Source organism: Benincasa hispida, chromosome 2 (genome assembly GCF_027475165.1).
Source record: "Benincasa hispida cultivar pf3 chromosome 2, pf3_genome.v1.1, whole genome shotgun sequence".
Classification (NCBI taxonomy): domain Eukaryota; kingdom Viridiplantae; phylum Streptophyta; class Magnoliopsida; order Cucurbitales; family Cucurbitaceae; genus Benincasa; species Benincasa hispida.
Genome location: NC_143479.1, coordinates 70,352,273 through 70,372,474, shown reverse-complemented (window position 1 = coordinate 70,372,474; position 20,202 = coordinate 70,352,273). Strand labels below are relative to the sequence as shown.

At 34.2% G+C, this 20,202-nt stretch overlaps 1 pseudogene across 1 annotated transcript; it reads left to right on the top strand.

Moving 5' to 3' along the window:
* Positions 1-8,411: 8,411 nt before the first annotated feature.
* LOC120072308 (pentatricopeptide repeat-containing protein At5g66520 pseudogene) lies at positions 8,412-10,618 on the top strand (annotated as a pseudogene). Its single transcript, XR_016527474.1, has one exon. The product of XR_016527474.1 is annotated as a pentatricopeptide repeat-containing protein At5g66520 pseudogene (transcript).
* Positions 10,619-20,202: the final 9,584 nt, after the last annotated feature.

The following is a 20,202-nucleotide window of genomic DNA, read 5'->3' as shown; positions in this document are numbered from 1 at the left end:
TCAACTTGAATCCACTGAACTACCAAGGTGACTTTATGAACCTGTAGCTTGAAGCTCCAACGGTACGTGAATAACTGACTAAACTCTTTAGTCATAGGATCCACCATCCGTTAACTTCCGCGCACTCCACTAAAAATTGATAGCTACACTCTTCTCACTACAGATATATTTCTGTGTCCATATCAACCAATCAACAGTGCGATAACTCTTCAGAGATCGCTCGTAAGTACAGTTGGGTCAATTTACCATTTTTTCCCTGTAGTTATATCTAACTTCTTAAGTACCACTCATTCCTCTAATGAACAATAAGTCATAGTCCTACTATGACTGAGTCTTCTCTTCCAAAAAGAGGATATGGCCACTATGTTCAAGACCTGGAATCAACCCTTAAGGGAGCAATCTATCTACTTACCCCTACTTTGGGGAAGGAGTAAATTCCATCTTGTGTAACTGAGTTCCCAACTCCTCAATCAGACAAATCCCCAAAAAGGTAGGCTTGTTAAGTTGGCAATCTGGCCACTCTCACCCATACTAATCAAAGTACCGCCCTCAAAGGCAGAAGTTCCCAAAACACTCAGGATTAAGGTCATGTCACCTATGGTCATTAAAGTGAGATGTAAGTATCAAGTATCAACGGCGTTATATAAAGAGACGAATCACCTTTCTTTAAGTTAAGTCAATCTAGAATAGTTTGCATATAATAACCACTTCTGAAACGAAGGGGACTAAACCGGAACAAGAGGGATCCACCGAAGAAGATACTTCTCCTTCCCTTTTCTTCTCTTACTCAATTCAACAAAGGGTTCAGAGATTATAAAGTAAACCTGAGAAAGAGTGACGAAGACAATGAGAAGTTAGGGAATTGAATCAGCTCGACCCTTTTCTTTCCATTCTATCTTTTCTTACTTGAGAAAAGGTCAAATAATAAGTTTCATGAATCTGAGCCTGAATCTTCAATGATTGAGTTGTAGGGAACGACCAACCAATAGAGAGAGGAGAAGAAATGATCAGTTTCATGAATTTGAGGTCAAGATCAATTTGCATTCCTTGTGAAAGAAGAATTGATTGAGTTGCTAGTTGGAATAAGTACGATAAGTGTCAGAAGTTGAGGAATTTCATTTGATACAGGGAATGACTGATTGAACAACCGATGGATGAAATACCAGAACATAAGAGAAAGGTAAATTCATCAAGGCCGAGGAGTAGCTTCTTTCTCTCTTTCTTTCATCCGTCTGCTGTGAATCAATTCTCAGTTCTCGCTCGACCTTGTCTTTTATTACTTGAGAAAAGGTAAAGATATTACTTTAGAAGAGGTAAAGACTAGCGAAACAGCTTTACCGAGAGGGATAAGTAAATGAGCTTTACAGGAATGTTTTAGAAGAAAAAGGTAAAATAGGAATCAGAAAGAGATAAAGGTAAAAGTAACAGAAAGAGGAAGAATCAAGGTTTACGAGGAGCGAAACAGCTCTCCAAATAGGGAGAATGCGTTGTTCCATTTCATCTGACCCCTTGAGAATGAGAAATTGCGGTAATAGAGAAAGAGTTTACGAGCTAAAGATGTTCAATTGGGTTTCCTTTCAATCTTCAATTTCCGAAGAAAGAGAAAGAGGAAGAATAATCAATGATTGAGTTGCAATTCTTTCCCCTTGTTCAGAAAGGCAAACTAAGCATTCGTTCGGACTAGTTTACAAGAAGCGAAGCCACTCGACCAATAGGGGAGGAGCTTTAAGATATGTAATTATCGAAGAAAGAGAAATAGGAAGAATCAATGAGCTAATTCGAACGAGAAGTTTCATTCATCCTTGTAACAAAATCAAGGGAAAATAGTGAAATAAGAAAAAGGGAACGACCGGAGAGTCGCTTCTTTCTCTTTTTTCTTTTTTCAGTCACGATCAGAATGAAAGGTAATTCGCTGGGACTGTCTTTTGCTACAAGAAGTTGGTTCAAATCCAGCTCTTGACAAAGCCAAAGGAAATTACATATCTATATCTGGGTTCCCCTTTTTGCTGGTAAATACGGAGTAGGATCCACCCTGGCATCTGAATTTTCTCTCTAATTATCTATACCCTGTTCAATACTCACATCAAGCAATAGAACTAATGTGTTAGTTAAGTATATTATTTCTTGGAGCTGAAGGGAATGAATCATAATCTTTTTATAACGAATATACTATCGATCTCGTTGATAATTCTTCTCTTAACAATTTCCCAGTTGAGAGTTCACGAACGAAAGCAACTAGGATTGATCTCTTTAACCCTAAAGAAATTCATTCTCTGTCTCTACTCTTACAGGAGTAATTTAAGGATTTCCCCTTGAACGTAGGTGATTAAAGAAAGCCTTTTAGCATATTAGAAGTCAAACCGCTGCCTTTCCTACTCCCTCTGGGAAGTAATTGGGATAAGAATCTAAGAACTAAGCACTCTTTTAGGGTTTTCAGTCTTCTTTCTGTAATGAAAGAAACTCTTTTCTTTACTTAGGCACCAATAAGTGGCCTTTCCTGAGTGAGCTCCTTTGTGTAATACTGTAATACAATAAGTAGTTGACCTTGCCCGCGCTTCCCACTTCGGAGTCTACTTTGGCGTCCTGTCTTCTGTTTAATGGATAGAGATGTAGAAGGATGCGATGACAAAGGGAAACTTGGAGAGCAAGGTTGAGTTGCTAACTCATTCGGACATGTGGCTAACTAAGGGATGTCTTGGCCTTCAAACAAGGTGAGGTGGATGCATGAGAATACATGCAAATTGAGGGATATGCGTTGGCTAAAGGAGGTAAGGCCACTTCAGGGCTAATATGGAAAGGTTTGGCGTTAGCAGCATGAGAAGAGGCCACAGTTGAGTGAATAAGGAGAACAGAGGTGTTATGTTCTTAATTCCTGTTTGGTGGAAGCTAAGTAGATTCAATACGAGTATGTGTCTGTCTGGGGTTATTAAACTTCTTGTCATACCTGAAATAGTAAATGTCAGCTGTATGACCAAGTTTTCCACAAGTTTGACAGGTTGGTCTGGTTGTGAATGCATTATTCTATCCACCACGTCCTCTGTTATGGCCTCCCCCACCCCTGAATTTGATGGTTGAGTATTTCCATAAGAACTGCGATAGGTGTTTGCTGAAGAACTTGAGTTGTTATGCACAATATTGGTTGAGGGTGGGCTGGGTGAGAGTGAAACATTAGCCATTCCAATGATTCCTATTTTAATAGCAAGTTGATATTCAAGCCTCTTCTCATATGACAGTAAATCAGATTGCAAATCAGACCAACGTGTTGTTCCTTTGCTTTGGACTGCTACTACGACTGAATTATACTCCTTATCATGGCCAGCTAGAACTTGTGAAGTAAGATCAGAGGAGGAGACAGGGGAACCTGCAAGGGCAAGACCATCAGCATATCGTTTCAACATAGTTAGATACTCACTCATTTTCAGGGCGCCGCCGTGGTCTGATCGTATATAAACTCTTTGTATAGGACACCTCCACTCGCATGTCTCCACATGAATGGTCAGAATCAGACCATCTGTAGTAGTTCATAACACTTGTAAACCTCTACAAAGTGAGTCGTATCCGTAGTGTCACCAGGATAAGGTATCCCTCCTTAATCCGTATACTACAGAACTTTTAGGTTATTACTTAAGGCATGATCCACTTGTATATCTCATATACATACTTAAGTTTACATATAATAACCACGGATCTTTATTTATTGGATATGAGTAAATACAAATAAAATAACTCTTATTTTATTCATAACAATATATATAAAGTTTACAAACTATGAGATTTCGGGAGAATTAGGACACAAATCCCAACAATGGGATATGTTGATGCAAGTCCCTCTCCCACTGACTATAAATACTCTTTCCATTCACCTTGTTATTGACCTATGCAAACACCACCCATAGGGGGACATAAGCAATGATGTCTCAATGTCGAGCATAGATCTCACGGTGTGAACTATATAGGAGAAACATAAGAGGAAATTGAAGTATCATATACAATATTTTCTTCCCACTGAGTGTTTTACCTAGGGTTGATTAACTTAGAAAAATTTGGCTAATAATTTTTACTGGGTGTTTGTTAACTTTGCCCAATGTAATATTTATGTTGGATAGTTTAACAACGTTGATTTATGTTCATTAAACACTTTAATAAACATTAATCACTCATTGTATGCTTATAAAAAATTTATCTAATTCATTTTTTAGGTCAGTTCTCAGGTAGGGGTGTTCCGTTTCCTCAGCGTAAATACCCCAGTTTGGACAAAACTGTCCTAAGACAAAGGTCCCTTATAGATAATTTTTTTATAAATAAAATAAGATTGTAGGGAAGATTTGAAACATACATGCAATTAATTCATGCCTTAATAGTTAGAATAACATGCTAGATCCATAAGTAGAAACATTCAAGTACATGTATTGCTACAACATTTTAAGACCAAATCTTTTCATCCCCTATGTGTGTATATGCAAGTCACATTCAATTCAAAACTCAGAAACCAACTTTAGATTAAATTTAACTTCTCTAGTTTTTCCCTTACTCTAGCATCATGCACCAATCATCAAGCATCAAAACATTCAAGAAAGTAATATATAAACTAAAATGCCTGAAATAACTCACTAAATGGATTCCTAACTTGCATTCTTTTACTTAGGGGCACTAGCTATCACGCATTCACTACAGGGACTCGTACCTAGTCAATTCCTATGCATCCTAACTGATCACAGTAAAAGCAGCTCTTTTTACCCCTATCCATACATACACATTACAAGTTTATATTTTTTTTTCCCCTCAACTCTTTCTTTTAAGATATTTTATTATTCCATTCTTTCTTTTGTGCACAATAACTTTTTCAACAGGTGAATACAATCTTTTCTTTTCTCATAGTATCACATTACAAACTATCATGTAAGAAAACTCACTAACCGATGGGGCCTTTTGAGGTGACAACCAAATTGACTCAAATTAACTCTTTATTCATTTAAAGGTTCTAAATTAAAGTGACTATGTACTCAAAATATGGAAAATTTCAAGAGGGACTTAAACAAATCATAACTCAAGTGTATGCTATCCTATTTCCACAGCAAATCATCTAACATGCATATTCCAAATACATCATAGGCAATCATCATCAAAAGCATACATATAACTTTCTCAGTATCATATCTACTAAAAAATCGAAAAAACTATTCCAAATAACTCATTAAAATTAACATGCATAACATCAATAATTTTCTAATTAACATGCATAACAGGATAAAAACAACTCAAACATAAAAGTATGTAGTATGTCTCCCACCCCAAACTTAAAATGATGCATTGTCCCCAATGCATTAAAAGGAATAGAACAATCACTCAAAGAAGGTAATACAAGCCTGGGAGTGTGCGGGAGTCCACCAAAATAGGTTGGTGGCAAGAGTACTTTATGTTGCCAATAGGCTCTTATAAGAGAGACTAAAAAAAGACTATCATAGACGCCAACCTAAAAAGATAAAAGAAACGAAATAACTAAAATAACAATAAGCAACTAAAAAGCCTGGGCTGCCTACCAAGAAGCACAAGGGAGAATTTGATCAAGGGGCATAAAAATTCTCCCATTTTTCACTTCTTGTTTGAATCAATGTAACCTACTAAGTTAAGTAGGCTTTCCATTTTTTCCTAGGCTCCTGACAACAGAAAAATATTTTTTTCATTTTTCATATAAAGAAAGTAAAAAGTAGAAGACTCAAAATTAGAAAAAATAAGAAAACTGTTGACAAGGCTCATGATATGTAAGGAAAGAATCAACAAAGATAAGAAGATCCTCCTTATTCTCACAAACTGACTCCTTGGTTGACTCTACTTGACAAAATTCATAAGAGAGAGAAGGATCCATGATGAGAACACTCTAGAGGTGGCACACTAGGTATTTCAACCTTATTCTCTTGAGTCTCCTAATAAAAATTAGGTACAACTTCACTTTCAATATCACAACCCTCATCTTGAATTGACTCACCTCCCTCCAATTCATCCTCATCATCAAAGTGCATAACCCTAGGTTCCCCTATCTTGGTGGTATCAGAAGTATTCTCCTCACTCAAAGCTCTAAGTGTATCAACTATTAGACTAAGTTGATTAACAATCTGGTTTAGGGCGGCCTCATTTTTCACCACTTGAGCTTCTACTCTAGACAACCTCTCTCTCTCTTCTCTAATGAAACTCTCCACCTTATATTTTAAGAGATACTCTTTTACACATCTTCTAGGAAATATTTCTTCTCTATTGGGGGTGGATTGTAACTTTCATACATATAGGAAGGATAACTTAAAGGGTAAGGGTCAGAATTGAAAGGTGGTGGTGATGGTGTTGAACCAAGGTTGGGTTGAAACCCCCCATACGACCACTCAAAACTATAAGACATGATATACAAATACCACAATTAATCAGCCAAAGAAAGACTCAAAACAACAAACAAAAGAAAAAATCAAACAAGAATTCAGAAGACGATAAAAATAAAATTAAACTAATGTACATCCTAAATTAAGATTAGTCAAATCTATTGAATATTAAAATAAAATCAAAAGTCAATTCCCCAACAACGGCACCAAAAACTTGATAACAAACACAAGTGGATGCGTCGAGTAATAATATAGTTAAAATGGCCTTGGTCGAGTATCGTCCTCAAGGAATTGGACCAATTAATCTTTTATCTATTCAGAGATTGTTCTAATTTTATTTAGGGGACCAAATTCGATGGAAACAAATTAAACTAATCTAGAATGCAATAAATATAATCGAATATGAAGATTATCGAACTAGTGACGTTTTAGGGGCATAGATTTCCTCAAAGGCATTATTAAACACAATTGTCTGTACTCTTGAAGTAATTAACACAACACCTAGATCTAGAAGTCTTTAATCTGATTGAATCTTTTGAACACAATTTTTTTTTCATGCAAATATAATTGATAACTAATTTCTTAAAACCAAATTAAGAACCATGGCGTTAAGACTCTTCATCAACAATCTCTATCATTATCTAACTACTTCAAGTGTGTTTAAATGATTGTCGAACATGCATGATCTAATCTAAAACTTACTTGCCAAAGCAAGATTTAAATCATGGAATCATTCAAATATTGATCAAATATTCAAAAGCATTAAAACAATCATATTAGAAAGTGTAAATGCAAAATATCATTCAAGAAATAAAGTGTTTAAGAATTTAACTTAAGAATTCATCAAAGGCATTATTAAATACAATTGCTTGTACTCTTGAATATTCTTCGATCTCTTCGGCATCAAGAAAACTCCATATTCTTCTCTGAACCCTCTCTCTAGGCCTCAAAAACTCCAAAATTCAATGTGGAGACTAGCCAAAAACTTTGGGTTAAATAGACAAAGTTTTCACAAAATGCAATTTTTTTTCAAAAATAACCTAGCATCATTATGCTTTAAGAGAGTGTCGCTACAATGCACCATTTTGTCGAATCGTAGGGTTGCGCTCTAAGGAGCGCAAGTGCACTGCACGCCTTGTGCTGCTCTCTGGTCTGATGCATATGGGGCAGCATAGTGGATGCACTGCCCTCTTGTTTTACATTTATCGATTTCTTTCTCTTTTCTTCCCTTATTTCAATATATGGCTCGAGATTGACTTATTTGAATATATTTAGGCTCTTTTTGGCTCATTTTAACATTGAATTGATATCTCGAACATAACCCTAAAATCACTAACAAACACATCAAATCCCTTAAAAATTATCATCAAGAGTAATAAATGCACATTTTAGGTACATTTCAGGGCCCAAATGAAAAATGGCATAATCATAAAAAAATTAAATAAATAAATAAAGCAAAACAAAAAAACAAATGAGAAATGACCTTCTGCTTACATCAACTTCATGTGAAGTTACCAACTTGACCCCATAGGCGTGTTAGGGCCACTGCTCGAAGCCATTCTCGCTCCTTATTGCACTCTTCGATTCTCGCTCGGCTCCCCGATTCTTGCTCGCACTCCTTTTGCACTCCCCGATTTTTGCTCACACTCCTCGATCCTTGCTCATGCTCCCTGATCCTCGCTCGTGCTTCCCAATTCTCGTTTGTGCTCTCCGATCCTTGCTCGCGCTCCCCGATTCGTAAAAGAAATCATTGCAACGGGAGAAGAAGACCAACGCAGAACCAACCAGAAGTGGTGGAAGAAGAAGAATGCAAATGAGAAGAAGAAGATGATCGCAAAAAAAAAATGTAGATTGAAGAAGAAAAAATGCAAAAAAATACAAAAATATGCAAAAACAAAGGAGATAGAATGTCATTAGGATTAAAGTGGTAATTTCATGCAGTGGTGACATCAACAGAAGACCAAATTTAATTAGTTTTCAAATTTAGGGTTAAATTTCATTTGAACCCTTATAAATGGGCTCTCTATACAATTATTTCACAAAAATGGTATTTTTTATAACAAAATCCCAAAGTCATATATACGGTTTATCCATTTATTACTTTTTCTCCCTGTTTTTGAAGGAAAATTGTGAATTCTCTGGCCAAAAATGGCTTCACTTCTTCCCCTTCATCCCACTGCATCTCTTCCCAACTCCCCAAAATTTAACCCATCACCCCTCTTCCACGCCCTCAATTCATGCTCATCAATGTCTGAGCTCAAGCAATTTCACTCCCAAATCATCCGTTTCGGCCTCTCTACAGACAATAATGCAATCGGCCGTCTCATCAAATTCTGTGCTGTTTCCAAGTATGGAGATCTTCACTATGCTCTTCTTTTATTCAATTCAATCCCTTACCCAGATGCTTTTATTTACAATACTTTAATTAGAGGTTACTTACAGTCCGAATCCCCTAAGTCTTCCTTACTTTCGTATTTGCAAATGCTTCATAACTCTGTTCTTCCCAATAAATTCACATTCCCTTCTTTAATTCGTGCTTGCTGTATTGATAATGCTGTCAAAGAAGGGAAACAAATTCATGCCCATGTTGTTAAATTTGGTTTCACAACAGATAGATTTACGAACAACAATTTGATTCATATGTATGCTAATTTTCAATCCTTGGAAGAAGCTAGAAGGGTGTTTGATTGTATTGAGTTACCTGATGTTGTAGCTTGGACTACTTTGCTTACTGGGTATGCTCAATTGGGATTTGTAGATGAAGGTTTACGAGTTTTCCAGTCGATGCCTGAACATAACTCTGCTTCTTGGAATGCTATGATATCTTGTTTTGTTCAAAACAATAGATTTCATGAGGCATTTAGTTTGTTTAATAGGATGAGATTAGAGAAAGTTGTTTTGGAGAAATATGTGGCTGCTAGTATGTTATCAGCTTGTACAGGATTAGGAGCACTTGAACAAGGGAAATGGATACATAGATACATTAAGAGAAATGGGATTGAATTGGATTCAAAACTTGCAACTACATTGATTGATATGTATTGTAAATGTGGTTGTTTGGATTGTGCTTTTGAAGTGTTTGTTCATTTACCTGAAAAAGGGATTTCTTCATGGAATTGTATGATTGGAGGGATGGCTATGCATGGGAAAGGAGAGGCTGCTATTGAACTTTTTAAAGAGATGGAGACCAAAACGGTGAAACCAGACAACATAACCTTCCTTAATGTACTAAGTGCTTGTGCCCACTCTGGATTAGTCGAAAAGGGGCGATACTATTTCTGTCATTTTACTCAAGTGTACGGTCTTGAACCCAGAGCTGAGCATTACGGATGCATGGTTGATTTGTACGGACGAGCCGGGATGTTGGAGGAAGCAATGAAGGTCATAAATGAGATGCCCATGAGTCCTGATGTAGGTGTGTTAGGTGCCTTTGTTGGAGCTTGTAAAATTCATGGGAACATAGAGTTGGGAGAGGAAATAGGGAAGAGAGTGATAGAACTAGAGCCTACAAATAGCGGGCGTTACGTACTACTCGGAAATCTATACGCCGAGGCAGGTAGATGGGAAGGTGTTGCAGAAGTAAGAAAGTTAATGAATGATAGAGAAGTGAAGAAGGCTGCTGGAGTTTCCATGATTGAATTGGAAGGTGTGGTGTATGAATTTATAGCAGGAGGAAGGAATCATCCTGAAGCAAAGGAAATTTATGCTAAACTTAATGATATGTTAGAATATATAAGAACTGAAGGATATGTAGCAGAGAATGGAATTGAGGAGGAGAAGGATAATCCTGTTTATTACCATAGTGAGAAACTGGCCATTGCTTTTGGGTTGCTCAAAACTAAAGCAGGGGAAATGCTTAGAATTACTAAGAATCTGAGGGTTTGTAAGGACTGTCACCAAGCTTTGAAGCTTGTTTCCAAGGTTTTTCAAAGAAAAATCATTGTAAGAGACAGAAATCGTTTCCATCATTTTGCTACTGGAGAGTGTTCTTGTAATGATTATTGGTAAAGAACATATCAACTCAGCTCTACTAATGCTTCTTTCTTGTGATTGTTTTGCCCATAAAATTCAGTTAGTTGTAAAAAACAGTGGAGTATTGTCATTGATCTTTCATAAACATTTCAAAACTATCATTAAGTAGAAATCATTTAGAATCCTATACGAAAATTGGGACTTGAAACGATGTAGTGGTGATCTAGAATGCTTAATATGTGAATTGATCAATCATACATGAAGTGACTTGCTTTCAATCTTCAATCGTCTTAAACCCTAATGTACTTATGAGAACAGATTAGCGCACCTCAATCAATCAAATGCTTTATATTAAACTTAAAGTATGTACACATACACGTGCTTGCCTTCAACTATGCACACTATCTAAAACAGAGATTCTTTGTTTTCCTCTCCAAACCACTCATTTTTCCATGTTGTTCCACGTCTCCTCTCTCAAGCTCAACCTTTTCTTACGCCAAGTTATTAACCCAAATCTCTTTGTAATTAGCTAAGTATGACACTCCAACTCTTCGTCACTAATCTCTATTGTTCCCCTGTCACTCTCGTGCATAATGGAACAATAGTGTAACATGTGAGATCTAGCCTAAAGTCCTCTCTCGAGAAAGACAATAAATCAAGAAATCAATCAAATGGTGATCAAGCACTCAACAACATTAAGAGGAAGCACGTTAGAAATGTAATTGACAAAAATTGGATTCAAGGTAATGCAATTAAAACAACAATGGTCCAGAAACTACATCGTCACCCTGTAACTAAGGGAAATCGCCAATGATATGGCTTCCATAGATAGAATCGTAATTACAATACAAAAATTCATAGAAAATTAAAGACAAGGGAAAGTGTAGGAAAAGTTATCTGACTCCACCCCTGAGGTAAATTGTTCTCTGAGCTCTTGACTCTTGTCTTCAAGCTCTCAAACTCTCTCTAACAAAATCCCGCACCTAAGACCTCTAGAATCTTGTTGTAATCTCGCTCTCTCAAACTGAGAGTCCCCAAAATAGATCTCCCCTCGAGGGACCATGGGTTCTATTAAGAGCTAAACTTGGGAGTAAAATTATTGAGGTTAAAAACTGAATGACCCAAACGCAACGTAAACCAATTTTTAGAGACCATAAGTGTATTTTTCTATTAAAAATTTGGGGAAATGCAAAAATAGAAGAAGCAACAAAAGAAAAAAAAAAATGAAAAGCCACCATTTTAGATGTGGATTTAGAGGCACCATTGGAAATTCTAAGAGGCAAATTCACAGAGAATTTAGAAACAACAAACGTAAAGACTCTTCAAACTCTTGAGAATGAAATACTTTTTGAAGACGAAAAGTATTTCAATGATCAAACAACTCACAAACTCAATAACTATAACTTCGAGAATATGGTGCAAAGTCCTCAAGTCAAATCAATATCGAGAACAAGCTACAAAACTATTCAGAACAAGTTTACTTTGATATAAAGAATCAGAGGATAAATATTAGAGATTGCACTACACCCACATATAAATCAATACAAATTCAAGTTTATTATACAAATTAAATTTCTTTGTTGAAATCTTGTGTGAAAAGGCATGTTTGGCATTTTTAAAAAATTGATGGACCTTGTAGACAAAAATTTGAAATTCAATCAATTATGTTGGTAAACTTTGTTTTTAAAGAGAATATATAAGTTTAAGACATTTTAGACTCAAAATCGATAATTTTGAGGCTTTACACATTAAACATGTCACCAACTATATACAGAACATTGATATTTATGAAATTTGTTCATAAAAAGAAAGTTGAATGTTTAACAAAAGTTTATATTCAAAACAACCCACCACAACTTTATATAAAAATAATGATGTAATTAAGAAAACCTGCATAGTAACTATGCTTTTGATTTCTTTATCACAGGAAAAACAATAAAGAAATAAACCAAGTGTGAGTTTGTTTGAATATTCACATGTTTAAGTGAATATTCTGTTATTCTTTCTTGCCCATTGCTGTCATAAAATCTTTGGGCTTGTCAAGTTTTATGGTTGATATTGTTTGTCTTTTTGCTTGGATTAAAAACCATACCTTGGTCGTGTGTTAAGCATAATTTTAATAACAGACATATGATATCAGTGGTAATTGATATCAATTATTAAACCAACGCATAACTCAGCTTTTCTTTCATTCAAAATTATCACCAAAACATCTATTATCTTTTTTTGTGATGAAATTCTTGAATAATTACATGTAGGAATTTTGACAAACTATTAGAAGATGGTTTAAGAAAATGACGGACTTCAAAGAACTCTATAAAAGGGAAATTATGGCTTTGGTTTCATATAATCTCGTTAAAAATACTGTAAGCTTAGAAATCTGAATAATAGTGTAAAAAGGCATTTGATGTGTAGAGTTGAGTTGAGTTGAATGGTATTTAAGAAGTTAGACTATCTACGGAGTTCGATGGTTTATATTTGAGGCAGTGTAGAGTTGAATTGGATGTTTGTGTTTCTAGTGCTTAGCTGAGTTTAGTTGAGTCAAAAAGTCTATTTTTTTAGGTGTAAAGTTGAGTTGGAGTATGTAGTGCAATTTTTTTAAATAATATTGATTGTCTTGTATTTTTTTTTTTTTTTGGCTATTTTTTAAATTTCCAATTACACACATAGTTTACTAAAAATTTTAACACTTAAAAACGCTTAATTTTTTTTCCATTCTTAAAACATAACAAATTTCTATAACATAAACATATACTGAGCACGAATTTTTAATTCTATTTTTGAATACTCAATTATATTACATATATTTTTTTTTTTTTTTTTTGCATTCCTAAACACCAAACATATTCCAAACAAATGAAAACTTTTCACAACTACTTATCCTTCAGCATGAATATTGAAGAAGCTTAAAAATTGAACAATTTTTTGTTTTTCCTTCTTGAAAAATATAATATATTTTCACCACACAATTTGAACACTCAATTGCATAACAACTTGCTCTACATCCCCAAAGTCATGTCATGTTCGAAGAAAATGAACATTTTCTTTAACCATTAACCCTCAATTAATTTTAACTCAACCATAATGTTAATTCAAAAAGGAAAAAGACAATTCTTATATTATGTTTTGTCATTTGTGAAATATGAATTTCAATTTTTATAGTTAATGATTTTTTCCTTTTTTGTGTAAATGTTTCATTCTTTACATTTTACACCAATATAACAAAATGATTTTTTTTTTTTGTGCAAACTCGTTTTTTCCAAACATATTTTATGGTTAGTTTTTGTCGCTATGTCTAACTTGTCACTTACAAATAAAATAATAATGTCCACAAAAATGTTTATGTACATGTAAAGAAAAGCAGAGCAATGAATGATATTCAATATATCACAAATTGTTCCCCAATAATTAAACAAATTTTGGATTATAAAAAATTGACTTCGAATTTAAAACTAATGAACTTCAAGCTAATTATTAGAGGAATTGTGCAATTAGTTTAGGGCCTACAAGTAAGAGGTAGTCTTCGTTGGAGTTGGTCACATGAAGTCAATGTTAGTGTTGGTTGTAAAAAGTGGTTGTCATTGGAGTTGATCATCAAAGATGGTTTTAATTGGAGTGTTGTCATTAAAGGTAGTTGTTGGAGCCTAAATGGTCCTTAGAGTTGGTCGCCGAAGGTGGTTGTCGGAGCTTGGAGTTGGTCATCGGAGTTGGCTACGCGAAGTGGTCGCTGAAGTTGCTTGTGCAAAGGTGGTCATGGGAGGTGGTTATGGGAGTTTGGAGTTGGTCATCAGAGTTAGCAGTATCAAGGTGGTCATCAGAGTTACTTTGTGTGAAGGCATAGTTTTCGTCGAAGATAGTTGTCAAAGCCCCGAGTTGGTTTTCGAAGTTGACCATGCGAGTGATCGTGGAAGTTTGGTAGCAGTAGTCGCCGACGGTGGCTGATAGGTAAAGCTACTAAAAATATCAGAGGGAGGGAAAGTCGGGGTGTGTTAGAGGGAGAGTTGGTAAAAAAATCAACTCAACTCCACCAACATTTAAAGTTGGTGGGTCAAACATCGAGTTAGTAATTTTTACCATATTACTTATCTGTATTAGTTATACAATTATAGTGACTCCCAAAAGCTCAATCACTCAACCATTCACCTAGGTTCCCCATATATTTGAGATCCCTCTCGCGGTAACTCGGGCTCCCCCTAAATTATGGTATTAATGAAGAATGTCTTAGGCTCCCTCTAAGATTGAGACATCCTCTCGGTTAGATTAAGCTCCCCTTAAGTTGTGAGACTCCTTCTCACTAGAATTATATCCTTCTTACATAGAACAAAATCCCCTTTGCTCAAATAGCTTAGGCTCCTAAGCTCGAGAAAACCTTCTCAAATGAATCACAATACACAAGCAATAAGCAACTCATAGTACGTTTCCATGCAATAAAACTCTTTCTCCATCCTACAATTGCGATCAAACACTCACAATAGTAAAGCACAATGTTGCATTTTAAAACAAAATTGCCAACCCGAGTCAAAGGATTAGATGTCCTTTGAATATGCACAATGGATACATGGACGAGCAACCCTGACTTTCAAAGTTGTCACCAAAAAAAAAATAAAAAAAGATCTACAAATAATACTACAAAAGGAAAAAATTAGATAAAGAAATTATTTTTTAGAATTAGCATTTCCGGAGAACATCCCTTCTTCAGAAAACCACCAATGCAGAGACATCTCAGGTAACATCTACTACACTTAAACAAATATTGTGAACCACACAATATCTAACAACTAGAAACTATATTAAAACCATGCTATGTCGTTTAATTGCATAGTGTGAGGAATGAGAAATTTAGATTTCTAAAGTCATGTGTTTGATACGTTTCTAATTTAATTGAGAGTTCAATTAATCTACATAATCCATTGATCTAGTCAATACCCTAGAATTGTTATACATTGAAATTCACTTCATTTGTGTATTTAGATTAATTTAGGAACTTGAAAATTTGGCAAGTAGTTGCAATAACTAATTGATATTTGATCTTGTGGATTATACTTGATTCCAAATTGTTTTTATATTATAATTTGACGTGTTCGCTTGAACGAATTAATCTTCTCTATCTAGATTTGCAAATCAACAGTGAAGATGATGAATTTTGATAGAATGAATAAATGAGAGTTCAAAATGAGTAGGGTTCTAAATCATTAACTGGATAAGGATGAAAAAAAAAATTAAGATCATTGTCCTAGAAGCATTGTGAGTTTAGTGAAACATCCTTGGTCCCTAAGATCAACCTTCACGATTGGACCGTTGCCCAGCCTCATCTAAGTGAAGGTCTATGATCGAAGTTTTCGAAGCCTTCAATCACCAAATGAAAGTTTAGATCGCACCATAGAGAGCCTAGGTTCTCACAAGCTAATTCTCAAGTTAATGCAGTAAAGAGTGGTTTGGAATGATAAAGACAAAAAGATAAAAGAATGAAATTAAAAGGGATAGATGAGCAATCTCACTAAATAATCTAGGGTTCGTCGGATGGATGACCCAAAAATTAGAGAAAAAAATGTGAAATGACCCCTTTTTAAAAAAAAAAATGTCGAGTGACCCTTTGCTAACATTGAATTCAGGTGAAATTACCAAAATATACTCGTGCACATGCGGAAAAGCAATCTCGCTCTTGCTCTCGTTCGTCTCACTCTCTCTTCTTTTTTATCTTATAAATCACTGTCACTTGCCCTCTCTTCTTTTTTTCACCCACAAATCATTGTCTCTCGCTTTAGCTCATCTTGCTCTCTCTTTATTTCCTCACTCACAAAATCAATCCTCTCTTTCGTCTCTTGCTCACCAGAGTTGGTCGCCTCGAAGCTGCTCTTGTGGACTCATCTTGCCGGAGAAGAAGAAGACGACGTGCAGAGGAAGATTTCTCACACCGGAGAAGAATAGGAGAAAGAAAAAGGAAGGGCAATACCGTAAATTCACGTGGTCATGACATCAGTAAAGGAGCATTTAACATTTTTTTAAAAAATTGGGTCATTTGTCATTTAACAGTCTAGTTTGAAGGAATGTCATCACCCAAATTGCAAATTTGATCATAGGAGTTCTACTATAGTCAATCATAAGCACACGATCTAGTTGATGAAGAAAAATAGAATCAAGCTTCCAAATACGTTACCTAAGATTTATATCTTAATTAAACTAAGATTGAAACTAACTGGGAATGAGAAGCATTCCATATTAATCTAACTCCTATAATAAGTCACAAGGAATATCGACACGATTAATTCTTCAGAAAAATCTAAATAAACTAATCGATTTCTTCTTTAGTCCTAAATCAATCATGCAAGCTATGTAACTTCGAAAAAGCTAGCCACGAAAAGACACACACAACTCGATTCTTGCTACTTAGGCAAATGATAGAACGACGATTATGGATCATACATCATTTATTAGATATTAGACATGCATTCATAATTAGGGTGTCGATCCAATTATTAAACACATGCTAAATGGTTAAAACATAGACTAAATAATACTTGCAACGAAGATATGAAATTAAGCCCAATCCTCACAAAATTCAATTTGGGTTCATCCAATCCTCTAGACTTGAAAATGGAAAACCTTACCTTTCCAGCAAGACGATAAAGTTAAAACATGACATCGTTCAACTCGATTATAAGGAAAAAAAAAACTAAAGAAAAGACTAAAAAATAGAGAAAGTGGAAGAGAGAATCAGGGGAGGGGGTTGGACAAGTGCCCAAAGGGTCTGACCTAAATTTGGCATTGCAACATTACTAATACCATCAACCCTTGGCATCTCGTAAGTTCGAGTGACACTGACCTGATTCTCCAATTCGAGAGCATCGTGATGCTATGCTTCTAGTTTAGTGTTGCTCTAAGTATTATGTAGAGTTGCTTTAAACTAAGCAAGCACTTTTAGATAGTGTGTAGATTGTCACAAGGGTCGAAAAGCGATGTTTTTCCAGAATTCTTATTTGATGTCTTATTATTTATTCATTATTATTATTATTATTTTTTTTTTTTTTTTGTTCATTTCTTTCAACTCATTGTTCATTTTGTGCTAATAAAAATTGGTTTTCTTTTCTTTATAAGCTAAATTCTTTAAGGGTTTAATTTTGGTAGATGCCCTAAAAAGAATAAGTTAACTTTAGCAAAATTAGTTCACATGGTCATCCATTTCCTTATGCTATTTTTCTTATTGAGTTTAGTGATTAGTCGTTAATCTTAATAGGTTACTTAAGTTAGCATTCAAGTTGGATCATAATGTTGAGAAAGTTAGAAAAAATATACCACATAATTATAAGGGAATATGGGACTAATGGCCTGAAAATGGGAAGTCATGTGAACTAGAAAAAAGTCACTATTTAATCAAAAGGTTTGCATGCTTAATAACCTAAGTTCTAATTAGTCATATAAAGATAGGTTAAATTCCTTAAATTGCTAAAGAGGCTTAAAATCAAAACTAAATAGGAAACAAACTAGATTCATAGCATAAGGTCTCAGCTAGTGCCAAACTGGTCGAGGCTAAGGTGAGAGAATCACCAAATAGAAGCATGAATCTCTAACTTATTTCGACCTTATCCAAAGATAAGCTAAAAAATTCGAGATCAAACCTCATATAATTATATTCTTTTAAGTCTACAAAGGTAACTAATATTTATATATTTACTAAACTTAAAGGCACGTTACACTACTATTTTTTAATATCCAATTTAAACATTAGACCCTGTGTGGTAAATAGTAGATCAAATTTCTTCTTCTTTTTCTTTTTCTTTTTCTTTTTTTTTTCAAACTACTACCTTTGTCTAAATTGATAAATTTACCGTTAAAACGTGTGGAGGTAAAAGATGCACCAAATTTATACATCAACAATAATCAATCCTCAATCATGAATAATTTTGATGAGTTGAACTTATAACATGCTTTCTTTTAGAATGTTAGAATTTAGTGGAGATTTTAGCTCAAATTGATATCACTTTGTTAAGTGGATATCCTCAAGTCTAAGTGCATTACTTTAGAGTGCCATTTTTAGAATACTACACATTTATTATTAATATAAATACTACCAGAAAAAGACAAAGTCTATAACTTGTTTCCCCTTCCCCACTAGATACCATGAAATATAGATTACTAAATATTTGTGGGCCAGATGCATATATTAATTCCCCTCCAAATTAAGTACTGATTTGTAAAGATCCATCATGAATAATTTCCATTTTTCAACACATTAAAGTTTAATTAAATTAAGATCATCTAGCTGGCATGCGTTACATTTCCTATTGCAAGGAGTTCAAAGTTCTTGAAGTGCAAGCGCTCTCGCTGAAGTGATAGCATCCAAATTGCAATCCATACAGTTGGTCATGTAATATTCTAGGTTCAGGACTTGGAATTCGAATTACCCCAAATTTTCATGCATCTCCGATGATCTTTGCTTATTTTCAATACTCGTAAGATTGAAGACTATTCCCACAAACCAATATAGATTCTTTTAACGTGCTTTGGCCTCACTCACATGCTTTCTAGGAAAGTTTTTAGAAGGTCACTCAACATAGAATTGCTCCAAACTAAACACGTTTATCTAGAAAGTTTCTATAATTGAGCCACTGAAAAAAAAAAAGATACACTTTGTTAGTATAAATAGTAACTTTTAATTTTTTTAAGCTTTTCTTAACGATAGTTTCATATCCTCAGGTTCCTTCTCATTTGGGATTGATCTCAGTTTATTTATGTCCCTCCCTAAACTCGAGACATTATAAATCAAGCTGATAAATGAGAATGAGTTAGATCCAACCAAAGTTTTTTTTTTTTTTTTGTTGAAGAACCGAAAGACTTGGCGCATGTCTTAGAGGATATTTCTATTTTCCATGTCGAGCGATCTCATCACAATGTTTTGGCTCACAACCTGGCAACAAAGGCCTTGAATGAGAGAACACTTGATATTCTGCTTTATCCTTACCTATGGAATTCATTACTTATGACATTGTTATGTAGCTTTTTTTTCTACTCTGTCCCTTAAAAAAAATACTCATATTAGTTTTTTTTTCCTTAATCTCAACATTCAATTTTATAGTGTATTTAAACAATTGTATATGTTAAAATACATTTTACAACATGAAAAGTAAGATTTATATGACATTAATAAATACTAACACTAAATATACTATAAAAGGAATGTAGCTCAATGATAATTTACGTAACATTTTTTTTTTAAAAGATCGAATCTTATACTAAAAAAAAACTTACTAGACTTTGCCTTTTAAAAAAATAAAAAATAAATACTAGATTTTGCCAATAATCAAAATACTTAAGATTCTATTTGATTTTTGAAAATTAAGTCTATAAATACCATTTTCACCTTAAAAATTATTGCTTTGTCATCTATTTTTTTACCAATACCTTAAAAAACACAAGCCAAGTTTTAAAATTTTTTTGCTTTGTTATTTACTTTTTACCAATGTTTTCAAAAACTAAACCAAGTTTTGAACATTAAAAAAATAGTTTTTAAAAACCCTTTTTTTTTAAATTTAGCAAAGAATTCACCTTTTTTATTAAACAAAAATAAAAATTATCATAAGAAATATAGAGAAAATAAGTTTAATTCTCAAAAAAAACAAAAATCAAGAACCAAATTGTTACCAAACAATATCTAAAAAAAGTAATTTCAAAAACTTGTTTGTTTTGTAATTTGGTTAAGAATGCGGTTTTACTTCATAAAGATGTGAATATAGTAAGAAATTGAGAGAAAATAAACTTAATTTTCAAAAATCAAATAATAATGAAATGGACCGTAATTAAAATCATTAAGATTTTTGGTTAAATAATCCATTAACACTACTTAAATAAATGTTAAATTTAGCAA